The sequence below is a fragment of the Gossypium arboreum genome, chromosome 8 (genome assembly GCF_025698485.1).
Source record: "Gossypium arboreum isolate Shixiya-1 chromosome 8, ASM2569848v2, whole genome shotgun sequence".
NCBI lineage: Eukaryota > Viridiplantae > Streptophyta > Magnoliopsida > Malvales > Malvaceae > Gossypium > Gossypium arboreum.
Genome location: NC_069077.1, coordinates 43,189,645 through 43,211,698, shown reverse-complemented (window position 1 = coordinate 43,211,698; position 22,054 = coordinate 43,189,645).

Genomic DNA, 22,054 nt, shown 5'->3' with positions numbered 1-22,054 from the left:
GGCTAAGCCACCGTAAGTATATATATATATATATATATATGTGGCGGCCACCAGATTGCAAATGAGGTCGCCGTAACGCTTCCTCCATCAATATAAACCCATGTCCCCTGCAACAGACATAATATGTCATGGCATACGTATACAGAAATAGAACATCATGCTTTTCAGAAAAAAAATAACCCTAGGGGTAAAATTGTAATTTTGCATGCGTAAGGGTATTTCAGTAATTATTGCGTATTGTTAAGGTCTCATGCTCGTTCTAACGTTTACTAAGTAATCAAAAGTACTTACCTCGTCTTTTTACCAAAGTGGGCCCATTGGCCCATTTGCCCGTTTTCGGCCCATTAAGCCCAAAAATACCGTTGTGCATGAAAATGCACACTCTGCACTCTAATCATCCAAATGCACCATATTCATTAACAACTATCTTACGAGCGCTCGCACGCTCGCAAGTTCACAAAATACCAACGTTTCGGTATTTCAGCTTTTACTGATTCAGTCTAAGGGAGGGTGCCGATTACACACCTGGTTGATGACGATTGATGACGATATCTCCCACGCGATAATCCTACAATCGATCACTAACACATTAGACTTACGAATTAACGATAACTAACATAAATCCACGTCAACTAACCCAATCATCATACAAGTTAGTCATTTACGCACGAGGGGCAAACTAGTCATTTTACCCTCTAGGGGTAAATCGGTAGTCCTACCCTACAGGGGTATTTTAGTAATTCTACAACTTATTCACTTGGGCCTATGGACCCATTAGGACCACATGGCCCATTTCAGCCCATCGCAGCCTGAAATAGCCGTCCTACTGCTAGAGTAATGAGAAATACACACCTGTTAGGAGACTGCAGTTAATCCGCGCTCCAAACACTCTTAGCTGATGCCCAACCCAAACGAGCACGTCACAAAGCGAAAGGGATCAGCCAAGAAAGGTATGCCTACACTCCTCATGGTTTGCTCTATTTAAAGCCAGCTCTCCATCTCCTTTTATGTTAGCTTCCCGATGTGGGATCCCTCCATCACCAGAGTTTAAAACCAACACCAACTCTTGCCGTCCCAACATAGCAAAATAATCAACCTTTGCGTGCCAAGGGATTCAAACCAAAGTCCTCTCACATGCCAACTCACGCCACCACCACTAGGCCATCAACTCATTTGTGTCATAAATCTAACACATTAAACTTTAAAGCGCACTGTGACATCCCTAATTTGACCCTAGTCAGAAAGTGGTTTCGGGACCACAAAATCGAGACATAAAAATAATTTAATATTCATTTTGATGCCTATAATATGTGTTAATTCATGTGTGACATTTTTGATGTTTTAACTTAGAGTTATAAATGTGAATTTCACTAAAAAGGGCTTAGTAGTAAACTTTGAAAGTATGATGGGGAAATGTGTGATGACTAGTTGATTCATGCATGCAAAATAGTGGAGTTGCATGTCAAATTTTGTGACAGCCCAAAATAGACCCTAGCCGGAATATGGTTTCGGGACCACAAAACCGAGGCATAACAATAATTTAAAATTTATTTCGATGCCTATAATATGTGTGTATTCATGTATGACATTTTTTGATGATTGATTTAGTGTTATAAAGGTGAATTCCACTAGAAAGGACTTAGTAGTGAACTTTGAAAATACGATAGGGAAAGGGGTGATGACTAATTAAAGCATGCATGCAAAATAATGGACTTGCATGTCAAATTCCCCTTTTACAAGTAATGGCCGTACGACAAAGAAATATGGGTTAAACATGTCATGAAACATGTTTTGTTGAGTATTAGGAGAAATAGTAAACAAATAAGCATGGGTAAGAAAAGAATGAAAAAAAAATGTGTGAGAGAGTGGCATACCCCATTGCCGTGCAACCAAGAAGAGAAAAACAAAAAATTTGTTCATGCTTGCTCTCTCCCTTTTGGCGAAAATACTAAGAGGAAGAAGGATTTTTGCTTCATTTCCTTTGTTTAGAAGAGATCTAGAAGGTGATTTGGCTAAATTTGCATCAAGATTAAGGTATGTATGAGGTTGTGTTGGGAGTTTCATGCATGTTTTGGTTGCTAACTTGATGTGCATGTTAGCCATGGCTCAAATCTTTGGTATGCCATGGAAATGGTATTTGGCCAAAGTTGTTATAGTGATAAAGCCATTGCATGCTAAGTGTGAAGCTTGATGATGATGCATGCAAAGATGGATTGTCTACTCTTGAGTAAGACTATGAGTTTTCTCTTTGTTTTATTATGATTGAAGTTGAAAAGGAGCATGATTGTCATATTCGCCATGATGCATTCTTGAGCATGATTCATGCTTTTGCATGTTAGTTAAAATTTGTGTTTTGGATGGCTATGGACACCTTGAAAATTGGCCATGCTCATATATGCATATATATGATTGCACATTATGTTTGGTTATGAACTAAGTGATGAATATATTGGTTTAAAGAAGAAAATGTGGAAGAATGCTTGTGAAATTGCAAGCACAATTCGGCCTAGCACACCTATAAGTGCTTGATGCTATATTATAAGTTTTGGGCCACAATGTGCAAAGCATTAATTAGTAAATTGCATGCTGTTTTTGTGAGGTATTAAGTGCAAATTTGACCTCAACATGTACATGAATATTCGCCTTGGGTAGCCTATTGAAGGCCTTAGCATTTCCTTGATGCTCAAATAAATTGTATTGAATTTGCTTGATGTAGTATAAAATGTGCATGACCATTGTGTATTCAAGCTAAAGAGTGGCCATATGACCATTTAAAATCCTTGTCATATTCGGCCATAAGCAAGCACAATGAGGTTTTAATAAATTGAACTTGTTTGAATTAGCTCAAGAGCTAAGAGGGCCACAATTGGACAAGGGGAAGGAAAAGGTGATCGAATAGCCGAAAAAGCCGTTCGACAACATCCGAGGTAAGTCCTCAAGAAGTGACCTTACTTGAATTATGTGAGATGAAGTATGGATGTGTATGATTATTGATTTATGTGTGTATGAGAAATTGAATGATACCGGGCTAAGTCCCAAGGCGAATATGCTTGTGAATATAATTGCGTTTGAGCCTTAGTAACGAAAATGAATTATGTATGTCCAATGATAATTGATGTATGTGTTCATGGGAAATTGAATGATATCCGGCTAAATCAAGACAATTATGCTGGAAATTATATCCGGTTAAGACCGAAGGCAATTGTGCTAGTGGCTATATCCGGGCTAAGACCAAGGCATTCGTATGCGAAGTTATTCTATCCGGCTAAGACCAAGGCATTTGTGCACGTGATTATATCCGTTATATTCGAAGAATCTTGGGTTGGAGGTGAGTGTTGGTTTCTGTAATGAATTCAATCAAGACACTCGAAAAGCCCAAAGGATAATTTACGTTATATGTGCATTGAAAGTCGACATGTTTGAGCAACATTCGCTCAATCGACTAATGAATTGATTGATACTTTGTGAAATTATATAATGATGAAGTGTGAAGTAAGAATGTGTATAAATGAAATGATGCATTTGGCTATGTGAATGTATTGCTGTAATTAGAGTTGATTATATTCCTTGAGACTTACTAAGCATAAAAATGCTTACCCGTTGCTTTGGCTCTCGGTTTTTGTTAGATTTCGTCAAGCAATCGGATTTGGGATCGTTGAAGTCAAGTCATCCACACTATCAAGCCTCCATTTTGGTATAAATTTTGGTTGAACTTAAGATGGCATGTATAGGACTACCTCATGTTTGTTGAATATGTTGTAATGTAAGTATGTACGGCCATGCGAAAATGGCTTGAAAAGGAAGCATGAACTTAGACTAATTGTGGTTTGTATATATATATTCGGTGTCATGATGTGGCTATGGCTTGGAATTAGGAATGTTGGTCATATGATCAGCCATTGGTATGGTTAAAATGATCATATATGAACCTATGTATGGCAAGACTAGTTGATTCATGGAGACTACCAAATAGGTAAGCCCTACCTTAAAACAGATGCTGCCAGCTGCAGTGGCGTGAATGTGAAAAATCACCAAAATTCATAGGAATGGAATTAAATAGTGAATAAGCTATGTAAATGAACCTTGATGAGTCTATTTTCTTATGGAAGAAACGAAATGGTCATAGGAGTTACAGGTTAAGAGATATTAAAGCTATTGTGAGACAGGGCCAGAATGGTTTCTGGGTTCCCTGTCGCAACTTTAAAAATTCACTATAAATTATCCAAAAAGAATTAGGAGACATACCTTATATGTACAGATTCCATTTTGAGTCTAGTTTCATTAGAAACAAACGACACCAGCATTAAAGCCCTGTAAAGAGAGATATTCAAGTTATACCGCGCGAAGGTCAGAGCAGTCGATCCCTGTAACATGGGTGACTTTAACTAGTAAACTGTACCAATTGGCCCGACCAAAAATTCTATAAATAAATCCATGGATGGATATATGAGTCTAAATTCAGGGAAAATTTACGAAATCAGTTTCCGAGTTTTGAAACTCGAGATATGATTTTTAAGGCGACAGTGACGCAGTTTTTCCAGCCTGACTGGAAATATCCAATGGATGGGCAAAACAAGTGAACTTGGCTTGCTAACCCCTCGTGTCCGACACCGGCGATGGTCTCGGGTTCGGGGTGTTACAAATTTCCCTTTTAATGTTAGTGGAAGGTAATGATGACTTTGTTTTGGCATTTTGTGCTTTGTATGTTAGTAAATAATGTTAATAATATATTTGTTTATATTAAAGAAAATGGTTTCATAAAATAGAAATAATAAAAGTTAATAAAATAAATGAATAAAATATGTTTGAGGTGAAAATAACAAGGCCATTTCTTCTTCTTCTTGCCGTGAGTTGAGAAAAAAAATAGAAACCTTTGAGCTTAGGGCATTTGGAAAAAGAAGGCTTCAAATAAGGTAAGGTTCATGTTATTTTCTTTGAAAATTTGTGAATTTTGGTTGGTTTTGAAGCTTGCAACAAGACCCATGTGAAAATTTTTGTGTTCATGAAGCATGTAGCAATCGGTCATGAGCTTAATGGGGTATATTTTGTATGTTTGATGATTTTGGGAGGATAATTGATTCTAGTTGAGTATGAACAAACTAAATGTGCTTGATGGCTCAAATGAGCTTGGAAAGTTGGCCAATGTTGTTTAAGTTCATGAATTAGGGCATAATTTCTTTCGGCAAACTAGGATAAATTGTAAAAAAAAAAATTTCTTAGCATTAATAGCATTTGCTTAATTGGTGAATTGAATTTTGAGTGGATAGGGTGAGCCCTTGTGACTATGTTGATTGTGAAAATCGGCAATGTGGGGGCTTATACAAAAATTAATGTGTATTGATAATAGTTGTATGAGAATTATTCAAATTAGCACCTAAGTGATAAATTGATTATGTAATTGGGTTGATTGTTGCATTCGACCATGAATTCAACTTGTCATTTGAATTGGTAGATAAATGCCACATATTAAGTTGAGTAATTAAATTTAGTTTTAGCTTGATTTTGAATGAATATAAATTGAGATGTTCTTTATGTGTTATCCGAATTAGTTGTTGAATAAGATATTGGGCTACACTTAGTGAAAGTGTTGAATGGATATGATAATGTGAAGTGCAAAAAGGGTATGTGAGAGAGTGAATTATGTATTTGTGCTTTCTTCAAATGAGGGAAAATCTTATATTCATATACATATGTTTCGGCTATAGGTGTGCTTGAAAGGTAGGTTCTTAAGTATTTGAGTTTGATTCCTTTGTAAGTTTTAAGTACTTAAATGGAATGAATATGAATTATGTATATGTATGCCTTATGTATGTACCATGTACACATAAGGACATTTGGCAATATGATTAAATTCTTGTATAAGAAAGAATGATAAATTAAGTGACTCTTTGCTTGTGAATGTGAATTAGATATAGATTAAATAAGCATGAAATCGAGTCATGGCATGTTTTATTAATTAATACATATTGAAAATGATATGTGATTGCCAAATGTGATTGTCAAGTGAATAATATTAGTTAAGTACCTAAGCCAATCTATTGTTTCACTTAAGCTTAAGAGCAAAGAGGATCAAAGTCGGATAAAGGAAAAGAGAAAGTAAACGAATAGCCGTGGATATCTAGTCGTTGACCACTTCCGAGGTAAGTTTTAAGTGATTAAACATTGAGTAAATTCAATCATAATAGAACATATTGAGTTGATTTAATAAGATATGATGGGCCATGATATGTTCTAAGCTCAAATGGTAAGTTCGTAAGTGTTTGAGCTTGGAAATTTAAGTGTAATTTGAAATAATCTGCTTAGGACAGCAGCAGTAATGTGACTTTAGAAAATCACCATAAATTTATGGACTTGAATTAGAGGCTGAATAAAACATGAAATTAAAGCTTAATGAGTCTAGTTTCTTATAAAAGAAACCGTGTAAGCAAAGGAATTTCCGATAATGAGATATTTAAAGTTGTGTGAGATAGTGCAGAATGACACTGTAATCCTCTGTTATGTTTTTAGAAAATCATTATAAATTGTAAAAAAAATTTTAAAAGAAAAAATTTATATGCTAGATTCCTTAGTGAGTCTAGTTTCAAATGAAATAAACTACAACATATTTTGAATTTTTTACAATGAGAAATTTGATTCGTAGTGAAGAGTAGTCAGAATAGTCAAACAGTGAAATAGGGGAAACTTTAAGAAAAATCTGGTATTGATTGGCCAAACCAAAAATTCTGAAAATTTGTTGGGTAAAATATGTATGAGTCTATTTTCAGGTAAAATTAACGGCACTTCATTTGGAGTTTCGTAGCTCCATTTACGAATAATTTAATGACTGTTGCTCAGGAAAAACAGCTTGTGCTGAATTTGGGATTATGTTGTAAACCTTAATAAAACTATTTGAGTTGCTTATAAGCTATTGATTAAATATTGGTAATCAAAGTACCAAATCCGTATTAAAGTGAAGCTATAAGCCGTAGATGACTAGTATACCTAGTCAATTTTGTTATGATGGAATTGATGTACAAGATATGTATTTGTGATAAGGCCGAATGGCCAATGTGATGAATGTGAAAGTATATATATGTGACAAGGCCTAATGGCCGATGTGATGAATGTGAAAGTGTATATATGTGATAAGGCCTAATGGCCAATGTGATGAATGTGAAAGTGTATATATGTCATAAGGCCGAATGGCCAATGTGATGAATGCGAAAGTGTATATATGTGACAAGGCCTAATGGCCGATGTGATGAATGTGAAAGTGTATATATGTGATAAGGTCGAATGGCCAATGTGATGAATGTGAAAGTGTATCTATGTGACAAGGCCTAATGGCCGATGTGATGAATGTGAAAGTGTATATATGTGATAAGGCCGAATGGCCAATGTGATGAATGTGAAAGTGTATGTATGAGATAAGACCTAATGGCCGATGTGATGGATGTGAAGGTGTATATATGTGATAAGGCCGAATGGCCAAAGTGATGGATGTGAAAGTGTATAAATGTGATAAGTCCCGAAGGGCATTTGTGCCAGTACTATATCCGGGTTAAGATCCCGCAGGCTTTATGCTGGAATATTATTCTGAATTAATGTCTGTATGCTTCGTGTTCGTACTATATCCGGGTTTTAAAGACCCGAAGATTCAAGTAAGACTTTGATATTGAGTATCCGCAGTAAGTTACCATCAAATAAGTATTACATATTTAAAGATGTTCAGGTACGTATTACTTACTTGTCGGTGGATTGATTTCAAAGTGAATTATTAGTATAAAAAAGGTATGTAAATGTGATCAATATTATAACTTCAAATATGAGAATGATCTAATTGGTAATGGTATGCTTGTATAATGAAGTATGGGATGAAATATTCTTATGTATTAGTGCATATTCGCCCAAAGGCCTTATGATTTGAGTACGGGTTGGGTTCACTAGATGTGCCAAGACAAGGTAAGGATTATATTCGTAAACTTACGATATGTAATAAGGAATATGTTTGGTTCTTTAGGTGCCTACAGAAATTTAGTACTGGTCATGTTGAAATACTTGAAAATATGGATGCGATTATGAACTAGTGGAAAGGATTATTGAAAGTTGTAAATTGGTGAAGAATGTGCTTACCATGTGAATCCATCTTTAGTTGATGAAGAATGTGCTTTGGAAATATTCGACCATCTAGATCACTATTGTACGAAAGTATATATATGTGAGAGTTAAGTGATGCGTTTATTGATATTATAGTTCGAGATGAAGCTCTAGATTAACTTCATCGAATAGTTGAAATGAATGACCAAAGATATTGAATGAAAACACTTTGCGACTTAAAGCTCAGGGCTAAAGAAAGGCGAATCAAATTATGTGAAATTTTGGTTAGGTATATTGGGTCAAATGAGATTTTATCTAGATTAAGTATATGTGAAAAACGTCATTGATTCAACAAAATTATCGTTTTGCTTAAAACTTACTAAGCTTACGAAAACTTACTCTGTTCGTTCATGTTTTTGGTCTGTAGGTTGTGGATTCTGACTACTAGCTCAGGGATCGTCAGCACTTCATCACACTATCTACCATTACGGTAGCTATGAGATTGGATTATCTTATGGCATGTATAGAATAGACTAGTAGCGAAAGAATAATTTGGTTATTGTATATAAGCCATGCGAAAATGACATCTTTTGAATGTTTACTTATAGAAGTTTACATTTTATCCCTGGCTGTGTTTAGTGTTTATCCAAATGAATGATCTTAAAAAAAAAATGTTTTACCGTTCTGTCATGAGTTACAAGTTCGGTAATGCCCCTTACTTATCCCGGCGATGGTTACGGGATAGGGGTGTTACACACACCTACTTGCTTCCAGATTTATTGAAAAGAAAAACCAAAATATATTGCAAGAGCCAAGACTTGAACCTTGGACCCCTTGCTTCCTCTATAGCGTCACTTCCTTGTTCCCTAAGTGGAGCCACCTTGCCACTACACCACACTCCTTTTTGTGTCATCTTTTACCGCTATACTCTTAAAAGCCCAAACGCCAATTGCATCACCTGTTCATAAAATTAAAATTCCGAAGACTACCACTAATTTAACTTAAGTTTAGGCCTTCCAAAGGCCCACTAACCTACTAAAATATATATTTTAACCAACGAGAACACACAAAAATTTTAAAAATCACAGAAACACAGAAAACCCGAAAATTAGGGCGTTACAACTCTACCCTCCTTAAAGAAATTTCATTCTCGAAATTCTACCTGAATCAAACAGATGAGGATATTGTTGACGCATCGCCACTTCTGGCTCCCAAGTAGCTTCCTCTCTGCCATGATTACGCCATAGCACCTTTACTAGCGGAACTGATTTCCTCCTCAAAATCTTAACATCTTGATCCAAAATTTGCACAGGCTCTTCCTCAAAAGTCAAGTCTATTTGGACCTCGATCCCTGCAACTGGCACAACATGAGTAAGGTCAGAACGATACCACCTTAACATAGAGACGTGAAAGACATCATGAATCCTATTCAACTCTAGAGGTAGCTCCAACTGATAAGCCACTGGACCCACTCGCTTAAAAATCCGATAAGGCCCAATGAACCGCAGACTTAACTTGCCTTTCCTCCCAAACCTTAATATTTTCTTCTAAGGCGAAACCTTCAAGAAGACCATATCACCCACAGAGTACTCAATTTCCTTACGCTTCAAATCTGCATATGACTTCTGTCTATCAGATGCTTCCTTCAACCGGTCTCTAATCAACTTGACCTTATCCTCGAGATTCGCCACCAACTCAGTCTAAGAACCGCTGCTCACCCAACTCGGTCCAACAACTAGGTGTACGACATCTTCGCCCATACAGTGCCACATAAGGAGCGATTTGAATACTTGCCTGATAATTGTTGTTGTATGCAAACTCTACCAACGGTAAGTAATCCTCCCAACTGCCTCGAAAGTCGATAACGCATCCCCTCAACATGTCTTCCAGAATCTGAATAACCCTTTCTGACAGACCAGTAGTCTGAGGATGAAAGGTTGTACTAAAGTTCAATCGCGTACCCAACGCCTCATGTAACTTTTGCCAAAACTGAGATGTGAATCTAGGATCTCGATCAGAAATAATCGACACTGGCACTCCGTGAAGTCGCACTATTTCTTCCACATACAATTTGGCTAACTTCTGAAGTGAATAATTAGTGCAGACAGGTATGAAATGAGCAGATTTGGTCCACCTATCCACAATTACCTGAATCGAGTCCTTCTTCGACGGTGTCAAGGGTAACCCACTCTCAAAATCCATGGTTACCCTCTCCCATTTCCAAAGTGGTACTTTCGCTGGCTGTAAAAGTCCGGAAGGTAATTGATGTTCAGCTTTCACTTGCTGACAAGTCAGACATTTTCCCACAACTTTCGCTACCTCTCGCTTCAATCCAGGCCACCAATACAACTCCTTTAAGTTGCGATACATTTTACTCCCTCTAGGATGCATAGCACACAGACCTCCATGAGCTTCTTTTAGAATTGCTTGCCTCATGTCAAAGTCCTTCGGAATACAAACTCTACCTCGGTAACACAGAACTCCCTCACTATTCAGTCTGAACTCAGAAGTTTCCCCATTCTTAACCTGCCGAAATCAAGAAACCAGGAACTCATCCCTCGACTGTTTTTCCTTAATCTCACCCACCCAGGTCGGCCTAACTTGCAGTTCTGCTAACAGACTACCATCGTCATACAGACTCAAACGAGCGAACATTGCTCTCAGATCAGATACAGTTCTATGACTTAGGGCATTAGCCACCACATTAGCTTTACCCGGGTGATACTCAATCGCGCAGTCATAATCCTTAAGCAACTCTATCCATCTCTGCTGTCTAAGGTTCAGCTCTTTCTGAGTCAGCAAGTACTTAAGACTCTTATGATCTATGTATATAATACACCTTTCTCCGTACAGGTAATGTCTCCAAATCTTAAGCACAAAGATTACCGCTGCCAACTCCAGATCATGAGTAGGATAGTTAACTTCATGAGGTTTAAGCTGTCGCAATGCATAAGCAACCACTTTACCCTCTTGCATCAGCACACAGCCCAACCCTACATGTGATGCATCACTGCATACGGTAAAATCTTTTCTAGACTACGGCTGAATCAGTATAGGTGCCTCAGTCAGAACTTTCTTCAGCTTCTCAAAAGATTCCTGTTATTTCTCAGTCCAAACAAACGGTACTCCCTTCCTTATAAGCTTTGTAAAAGACGCTACCATCACAGAAAATCCTTCCACAAACCTTCTATAGTACCCAGCTAAACCCAGAAAACTTTGAATTTTTGACACTGACCTCGGTGGTTTCCATTCCAGAATCGCTTCAATCTTTCGAGGGTCCACCTTGATCCCTTCAGCAGAGACAACATGCCCCAAGAAAGTTACCTCTCTCAACCAAAACTCACACTTAATGAATTTCACATAAAGCTCCGTCTCCCTCAACACTTGCAGCACAATACGAAGATGCTCATCATGCTTCTCCTCAGTTTCAGAATAAACCAGAATATCGTCGATAAAGATGACCACGAATCAATCCAAGTATGGCTGGAACACTCGATTCATCAGATCCATAAATGCCGCAGGTGCGTTCGTCAACCCAAATGGCATAACCAAGAACCCATAGTGACCATACTGAGTTCTGAATGTCGTCTTGTGAATATCCACCTCCTTAACCTTCAACTGATGATACCCAGATCGAAGGTCAATCTTGGAAAATACTGAAGCTCCTCTAAGATGGTTGAATAAATCATCGATTCTTGGCAGTGGGTACTTGTTCTTAATCGTCAGTTTGTTCAACTGCCGATAATCGATGCACATCTGCATTAACCCATCTTTCTTCTTTACGAACAACACTGGTGCTCTCCACGGAGACACACTTGGTCTAATGAAGCCTCTATCCAATAACTCTTGAATTTGGGCTTTCAGCTCCACCAACTCCTTCGGTGCCATCCTATAAGGTGTAATGGACACCGATGCTGTTCTAGGCAACAAGTCGATTCCAAGCTCAACCTTTCAGTTCGGGGGCAAACCCAAAAGCTCCTCTGGAAAAAACATCTTGAAAATCCTTGACAGTTCTAACTTTATCCACTGTCAGATCTTCAGTTTCCGATTGGCTTACAAATGCCAAATAAGCCTCACATCCCTTTCGAATCCACTCCTCGGCTCTCAATGCCGACACTACATTAGACAGATAATCCCTACGCTCGCCTATCACCAAAACCTCCTTATCCTTTGTGGTCTTTAACATTATTCGCTTAGCAGCACAATCCAGAGTAGCCCTATGCTTAACAAGCTAATCCATTCCCAAAATAAGATTGAATTCTCTGAAAGGTAGCTCCATCAGATCTCCAGAGAAAACTTTTCCTTGAATTTCTATAGGCATATCTCTATATAGTTTATCTACCCTAACCGAGTGACCCAAAGGACTTAGTACAGATGCCCCACTTACGGTCTCCTCAGAGCGCACACCCAGCGACCTAGATATAGCACATGCAACATATGAATGGGTAGATCCAACATCTATCAACATAGTGTATGGCATACTGGAAATCAAAAACGTACCAGTTATGACGTTAGATGCATCATCCTCCTCTCGGCGAAGAGCTGCATACACCAACGCCGGCTGACAAGCCTCAGCAAATCTAGCACCCCTACTAGGTGCTCATCTTCCTTGACCATTTCCATTACCACCTCTGCCTTGCCCACGTCCTCTCGGAAACTATGGTCCACCCCTCACTGGTTGAGCGACCCTCTGCTCTAAAACTTGAACCTGATTTGGTTCCTGGGGACAATCCTTAACCCTATGCTCCATAGACCTGCATCAGAAACAAGCACCAGAACGTTTCCGACACTCGCCCATATGCATCTTCCCATAATTCCTACAACCTGCAGCCTAACAAAGATTCATCAGATCTTTTCGAATCGGCTCCATTACCCTTGCTCTCTTAACATTCCTGTTCATACCACATGAAAGTCCTAAAACTCTCCTAAAACGGTTTTGATCTTTCTCAAGATTCTGTCTTTCTGTATGCTTCACTTCCTCAGCTATCTTAGCTTTTTCCACTAAAGCAGCGAAGTTACGCCCCTCTGTGGCGCAATCAGCACCCTAAGTTCATCTCTCAGACCATCCTCGAAGCGTATGCTACGCTCATACTCTGTAGCGACAATCCCAGAAGCATATCGGCTCAGTCTCAGAAACTCAGACTCATACTCAGCCACTGACTTACTCCCTTGGACCAGTTCAAAAATTCTTTTCAGCGAGCGTCCACATAACTAGCCCCAACATACTTTCTTTTGAAGGCTGTCTTAAACAGCTCCCAAGTCACACTGTCAGTAGGAGTTCCATCTCTCACCGCGAGCCACCACTAATAAGCCTTATCCCTGAGTAACGATATGGCTCCCTTTAGCTTCTGCTCCACAGAGCAGTCTAGATCATCCATAATCCTCTCTGTGGCTTCTAACCAATACTCAGCCACATTCGGAGCTACACTAGATACGCCTCTAAATATCTCTGCTCCATTGGCCTGGAGCCACTCAGAAATAGACCCCTGAATTTCGTTTCCTGTACTTGCCCCAGCAACCTTTTCCAAAACTCGGAGCATTGCCTACGACAGAGCATCGTCCCCGACACCTCGATCATGAGACTCTACCTCTGTTGCCGGTGGTACCGGTGCATCTGTTGCCGGCACATGTCCTAAAGATGAAGATTCAGCCTGAGCATTACCTCGGCCACGTCCATGGCCTCTTCCACGAGTTGCTCGTGTACTCATTTCATATTATCTGATTAAGAATTTTATGAATCAGTTTAATATTTCAGTGTTTATTACAGATGTCTTATGAATAACAGTAATTCAGAGTTTGAGTTTGTTTCCTTTTGCGGTAGCCTAGCTACACTCTCAGTCTACTTATTAGAGTTTCTATAGTTCTAGTGTTACCCTAACTAAAGTACCATGATAAGGTTTTGTACAAGCATATAACAGATATTTCAGAAACAATCAGAAAGGCTCAAAAAACTTACAGACTTGGGCCGGAGATTTGGTGTGCCACCTTCTAAAAAACCTAATTTTAGAAAACCGATTTTAATCTTTAAAATCATCTATTTGTAAAGAGAAAATATTGGAAACATTCTCGAAAACAATTTATAATCAAGTTCCAAAAAAAATGATTTTCGAAAACCTTTATTCAGTGTTTCTTTACAAACTCCCATTTTTAGACCCGTTCCACAGCCGAGTTGTTGTAACCTGGCTCTGATACCGCTAAATGTAACACCCCAAACCCAGCCCAGACGTTATGGCCAAATCTGACGTGTCACATGGACTTACGACTTAGTATGGATTCGTTGGTTTAAGTGATTGGGGTGGTCTTTATAAAAACAGCGGTTGAATGAAAAGCCGGTTTATCAATCTTTAGGTTATCCATTTGTTATGCCTGTTGAGTCTTGAAAATGTTCATTAATTTTGAAAACCCGTGCAGTCTAACACTAACAGTTTCGTCATAGTATAAATATAATCAGAAAATAAAACCATAGCGGAAAAAAAAAAAAATTTACATAGCGGCCTTATTACAACTTAAAACCCAAAATTAAATCAGAATATAAAAATAATCAAAATAAACTAACATAGAAAAACCAAATTTGCAGATGATGTGGCCACTCCGAATCCCTCACAGCTCCAAGCCCACTATGGTTGGGGATTTCCTGCAGAGATGAAAATAAAGGGTGAGTTCGTAAACTCGATTGTGTAACATAACCCAACCATAGCCCAAAGCAGATCAAACCTCGAGTCGACTTATCGGGCCTTGGCCCAAGATGAAATCGAATGAAACCCATAGGCCCATAGCCGATACAGAACAAATATATCATGAATTCAGAAATCCCAACCTAGAGCCATCCATAACACCTCCGTACCAGCCTTACACCATGTGGGGAGACTATTCGACTCACCCAACAGCGACACACCATAGAAATTACAGCGAGGCTGCCAGATATTGTGACGAAGTCACCAGATATAGATATTGTGGCTAGGCCACCAGAATAGATATATATAAGCGGCGAAGCCACCAGATTATAGCGAGGCTGCCAGATATTGTGAAGAAGTCACTAGAACAGATATATGTGGCGAGGCCACCAGATTGCAGCGAGGCTGCCAGAATGCTTCCTGCATCAATGTAAACCATGTCTCATGCAACAGAAATAATATGTCATGGCATACATATACAGAAACAGAACATCATGCTTTTCAGAAAAAAATAACACTAGGGGTAAAATTGTAATTTTGTATGCATAAAGGTATTTTAGTAATTATTACCTATTGCTAAGGTTTCATGCTCATTCTAACATTTACCAAGTAATTAGAAGAACTTACCTCGTCTTTTTACCAAAATGGGCCCGTTGGCCCATTGGCCCGTTTTTGGCCCATTAAGCCTAAAAATACCGTTGTGCACGAAAATGTACACTCTGCACTCTAATCATCCAAATACACCATATTCATTAACAACTATCTCACGAGCCCTCGCCCGCTCGCGAGTTCACAAAATACCAACGTTTCGGTATTTCAGATTTTACCGATTCAGTCTAAGGGAGGGTGTCGATTAAACACCTGGTTGATGACGATTGATGACGATATCTCCCACGCAATAATCATACAATCAATAACTAACACGTTAGACTTACGAATTAACGATAACTAACATAAATCCACGTCAACTAACCCAATCATCACACAAGTTAGTCATTTACGCACGAGGGGCAAACTAGTCATTTTACCCTCTAGGGGTAAATCGATAGTCCTAACCTACAGGGGCATTTTAGCAATTCTAGAACTTATCCACTTGGGCCTACGAACCCATTAGGACCACATGGCCCATTTCAGCCTATCGCGGCCCGAAATAGCCGTCCTACTGCTAGAGTAATGAGAAATACATACCTGTTAGGAGACTGCAGTTAATCCGCGCTCCAAACACTCTTAGCTGTCGCCCAAACCAAACAAGCACGTCACAAAGCGAAAGGGGTCAGCCAAGAAGGGTATGCCTACACTCCTCATGGTTTGCTCTATTTAAAGCCAGCTCTCCATCTACTCTTATGTTAGCTTCCCGATGTGGGATCCCTCCATCACCAGAGTTTAAAACCAACACCAACTCTTGCCGTCCCAACATAGTAAAATAATCAACCTTTGCATGCCAAGGGATTCGAGCCAAAGTCCTCTCACATGCCAACTCAGGCCACCACCACTAGGCCATCAACTCATTTGTGTCATAAATCCAACACATTAAACTTTAAAGCGCACATACTTGCTTCCAGATTTATTGAAAAGAAAAACCAAAATAAATTGCAAGAGCCAAGACTTGAACCTTGGACCCCTTGCTTCCTCTATGGCGTCACTTCCTTGTCCCCTAAGTGGTGCCACCTTGCCACTACACCACACTCCTTTTTGTGTCATCTTTTACCCCTTTACTCTTAAAAGCCCAAACGCCAATTGCATCACCTGTTCATAAAATTAAAATTCCGAAGACTACCACGGATTTAACTTAAGTTTGGGCCTTTCAAAGGCCCACTAACCTACTAAAATATATATTTTAACCAACCAGAACACACAAAAATTTTAAAAATCACAGAAAAACAGAAAACCCAAAAATTGGGGCGTTACAGTTCAATGGCTAGGGACGAGTGGTGATAGCTTTGCTCCTATGTTCTAGTGGGTTAGAACTATTGTCCTTTCTCCCTAATTAACCTTGCAGTTCGGTAATTATTCCCTTTATCTTGCTCAAGTCATTCATTTGAGTAAGGTTTAATAAGGTTGGTTGTATTCCTATCGGCATACGATTGATTGTGCGTTGGAATTGATATAGGTTTGGTGCTCAAGGATTAGCCGCTATCTTTGTTAACAAAGGTGTGTAACAGTATACCATATTTCTACTAATTGTTTAAAGCCAAAAATGTATGTATCCGTACTTTGTAAGTGGTAATAGGCGTAAAAACAGTAAATATGTATGTAACCGTATACCTTGTTTTGATAATCGGCTTACAAACCTTCAGTTTGTAAAATTACCAAAATATACCCAGTTTGTAAAATTACCGAAATACCCTCGAATTATAAAATTATCAAAATACCCCCAATTTTTAAAATTACAAAAATACCCTCAATTTGTAAAATTACCAAAATACCCTTATAGTGTAAAATTTCCATGATACCACTAAATGTAACGCCCCCACACCCGAAACCGTCGTCGGAGTCGAGCTTGAGGGGTTACCAAACATAATTTATCAAATTAAGAACTTCAAATCATTTGTTTCTACATTCACGACTTTCTAACTACCCGTCACGCTTACAAGAAAAATCATATCTCGAGTTACTGAAACTTGAAATCAATATCCGTAAATTTTCCCTAAATCTAGACTCATATATCTATTTACTAATTTTTTTCTATAATTTTTGGTTGGGCCAATTAGTACAGTTTATTAGTTAAAGTCTCCCCTGTTTTGTTTAATCCATATGAAAATAGACTCATTAAGCTTCAATTTCATAACTTACTCATCATTTAGTTCCATTTATACTATTTTTAGTGATTTTTCAAATTCATGTCATTGCTGCAGCAATATTCTGTTTTAAGGCAAGTTTCATCTTTCCATGAATTTTTATGAACTAGATAACCTATTAAACTTCCATAATATCAAACATGATCTAAATTAGCCATCACCAAGACTTATCAATATCAAACATTTTCTCAACCAAACATTTTGATGTTTTATGATAGAATATGGGGTTTTAAATTATGTTAGACAACTTGTGCTACTCGATTTTGAGTGAAAACGAGTAAAAGGGCTTAATCGGTAAAAATACCTAATAGTCACAAGTATATGTTAGAGAGAGAATTTGATGTTGCCATAGAAGGGAAAAGTGATCAGCAAGTTATAAAACATAAGAATAAGGAATAAAGTTTAATTCTCGAGCCTAGGGGCAAAAGTGTAATTATGCAAAAGTTTAGGGGAAAAAGTGTAATTTTTCTAAAGTTCATATTAAATGCTGTTTTGATGAATGTATGTATTAAATAAGATTAATTTGGCATTATAGATCAAGAGAAACGAGATTCAAGTCGCGATTGAGGAAAAGAAAAGATTGTGGACTAAATTGCAAAATCTTTATATTTTGGTACCAAGGTAAGTTCATGTGTAAATGTAGTAACATAATTGTCATTTTAAGCAATTTAATGTTGTTTATATGATATGATACGCTGATTTTTAATCGTGAAATATTATGCTTTGTGGTTAATGTTGAGTAATATGCAAATTATGTTTACTACTTGATAAATATGAATTGCTACCAAGTATCGGTTCCGATATTCCATGGAAGACGACAAATATGAGATCGAGGGAAAAAGCCTGTTTGAACCTTAGGAATAGATTAGGATACAAGTGACATGTCACTAGGATGGTTGAGCATCCAAACTCGTTGAGTTGAGTCCGAGTTCACCTATGGATGCGAATGTCCAAACTCGTTGAGTTGAGTTCGAGTTCGTGAGATGTAACTAGGCATCCGAACTCATTGAGTTGAGTCTGAGTTCACTTATGGATGAGAACGCCCGAGCTCGTTGAGTTGAGTCCGAGTTCACTTAGGGGTGGGTTACATGATTTCTTGATTACATATGAGGCACTTATGTGCAAATTATCCGTGTATCCGAGTTGTATTTTGATGTGTTCAACGGGTGAAATTTCTAGTGAAATGGAAGAACACTTAAGATGCAAGAGACGTTTTGGTAAGTGTTGTGAAATGGACACTTTGGACAGGTATGTTCTTAACCCTCGGGTTGAAAATAGATACAACAACGATAAGGTGGTAAGATGATGAATGATGTTTAGGAATGTGATATATGCTTTGGTGATACCATGCTAAAGTTGTTTGGTATATTTGTATTGTTATGTTACTTGTTATTTACATATGAACTTACTAAGCATTTATGCTTACACCTCCTCTTTATTTCTTGTAGTTTTGAACAAGCCATTTCGGGAATTGGGAAGGGTCAAGGTTCGATCACACTATCCAAAGGACTTTCATCGGGTAAATGGCTTGTAAAACTTAAGTATGGCATGTATAGCAATATACCTATTTTGTGTAAATAATTTTATGATATGGCCATGTTTGGTTGAAAAAAGGTTCGATATTGATAAGTCATGGTGATGGCTAATTTAGATCATGTTTGATATTATGGAAGTTTAATAGGTTATCTAGTTCATAAAAATTCATGGAAAGATGAAACTTGTCTTAAAACAGAATATTGCTACAGCAATGACATGAATTTGAAAAATCACTAAAAATAGTATAAATGGAACTAAATAATGAGTAAGTTATGAAATTGAAGCTTAATGAGTCTATTTTCATGTGGATTGAACAAAACAGGCATATAAATTATATTTTATGAGATATTTATGTAACACCCCTAACTCGTGACCGACGCCGGTGTCGGACACGAGGGGTTAACGAGACAAATCCTCTTAAAGTACCGACCAATTTGGCATTTCTGGACAGGCTGGAAAACTGCGTTACCGTTGCTAGACAAATCCTCTTAACGGGCCCACCCTGACACCCGATGCGGACACCACGTGCCCCAAAAAGCTAACCTCTTTCAACCAAAATTCACATTTCTTGAACTTTATGTATAATCGCTTATCTCGTAAGATTTGCAACACTAGCCTCGGTGTTCAAGATGCTCGGTTTCATCTCTCGAATAGACCAAAATGTCATCGATAAATACAACTACGAACCGATCCAAGTATGGCCTGAAAATTCTATTCATTAAATCCATAAACACCGTAGGGCATTAGTGAGCCCAAACGGCATCACCAAGAATTCGTAGTGACCATACCTCGTTCTAAAAGCGGTTTTGGGTATGTCCGATTCTCGGACCCTCAACCGATAGTACCCGACCTCAAATCTATCTTTGAAAACACCGAGGCTCCCTTTAATTGATCAAACAAATCGTCAATTCGTGGCAATGGATATTTATTCTTTATCGTCACTTTATTGAGTTGACGATAGTCGATGCACAACCTCATGGTTCCGTCCTTCTTCTTCACAAACAATACAAAGCGCCCCATGGAGAAAAACTCGGTCGAGCGAAACCTCTATCCGTCAATTCTTGCAGTTGAACCTTCAATTCCTTTAATTCGTTAATGCCATACGACACGGGGCTATTGAAATCGGCGTAGTACCGGTACAACTTCGATGTCAATTCCACTTCTCGAACCGGTGGCAATCCGGTAACTCCTCGGAAAAACATCCGAATACTCACAAACCACTGGTACCGATTCGAGTTTCCTTTCCGTCTCTTTACTTCCAAACACATACGCAAGGTATGTTTCACACCCTTTTCACATACCTCCGAGCGGTCATAGAAGATATTATCATTGGCGCTCCTTTTAAATCGAGAGACTCGACTCGGACTACCTCATTATTTGCACTCCTCAAATCAATGGTTTTCCTTTTGCGATCCACCATTGCATCATGTACGGTCACCAATCCATACCAAGAATAACATCGAATTCATTAAATGGTAAAAGCATCGATCGGGCCGGAAAACAGATTCTCGAATTATTAGGGGCATCTCTTGCACACTTTATCAACGAGTACGTATTGACCCAAAGGGTTTGACACTGAATTACGAACTCGAAGAGACTCAACGGTAGAGTCTTCTTGGATGCTAAAGTTTCACATACATATGAATGAGTAGAGCCGGGTCAATCAATGCAATCACACTAGTATCAAAGAGAGTAAAAGTACCGGTGATAACGTCGGGGAGGATGCCTCCTCTCGTCTTGCGGATGGCATATGCTCTAGCAGAGCTCGGGTCTCGGATCGAACAGCCGTATCGGTGGCTCCCTCGATTACCACCCCTACCTCCTGAAACCCTCGGGGTCTACCTCTAGCTGTCGCCCCACTAGATCTCGTGACCTTGCATCTTATTCTTCTCATCTAGCTCGTGCAATCCCTAATGAAGTGGTCCTTGAACCGCATCCATAACAGCCCTATTAATGACTTACCCCAACATTCACCTAGGTGTCGTCTTCCACATTGGGGGCATTCGGTCTCTCTTGACGATTATTGCCCACACTAGCTACTGAAGTAGCTCGGAGTCCGTCAATGGTCGGGCTCTAATGGAAATTCCCTGATCGTCCTCGACTTCTTGGTGTCCTCCCCGAACCTCTTTACAGCCGAGAACGGAGCTTTACTCATCGATCTTTTACGGTAATCTCTTGCTTCAAATTCAGCCTTCTTCTTCTCCTTCCCAAGTTCTTCCGCTTTGCGTGCTCGTTCGACTAGTGTCACGAACTCCTTTATCTCCAAAATTCCCACTAGTAACTTTAACTCTTCATTCAATCCTTCTTCAAATCTTTTGCACATCGCAACCTCATCAGCCACACACTCCGAGCATACCGACTAAGTCTTACGAACTCATGTTCAGATTCAGAGATCTGATCATCCGCCTTGCTTGAGTTCCAAGAATTCCTTACGCTTCGATCGATGAACAGTTGACTAATGTATTTCTTTGAAATTGGATTGGAAGAAATCCCAAGTAACTCGTTCATTTGGGACTATGGAAATTAAAGTCCTCCACCAATAGTAAGTGAGTCTCTTAACAAGGATATAGCACACTTAAGACATTCGTCGGTGTGCATGACATCATCTAACACTCTAATGGTGTTATCGAGCGTAACTCGGCCTTTTCGGCATCATCAAGAACTATGGCCTTGAACTCCTCGCCCCACGCTTCCTAATCAAGTCCACGGTGGTTTACTCAGCCTCACAGATCGAAGAATCGGAGGCATTGCGGGCTCTTGGGGTGGAGTATTTAAATTCGGGAATGGTTGGACAGCCGGGTTGGTTCGGGCATATTGCGCGACCCACTCATTCATCATAGTGAAGAAGGCTTGTTTCGCCCTTCATTTTGATTATTCGCGGATGACCGAGGCTCAACAGCGGTGTCCCTTGCGCAGAGCAGCCGCTACACTTTCAACGTCATCCGCCAAGGGTCTCTACCGGGTTCCATC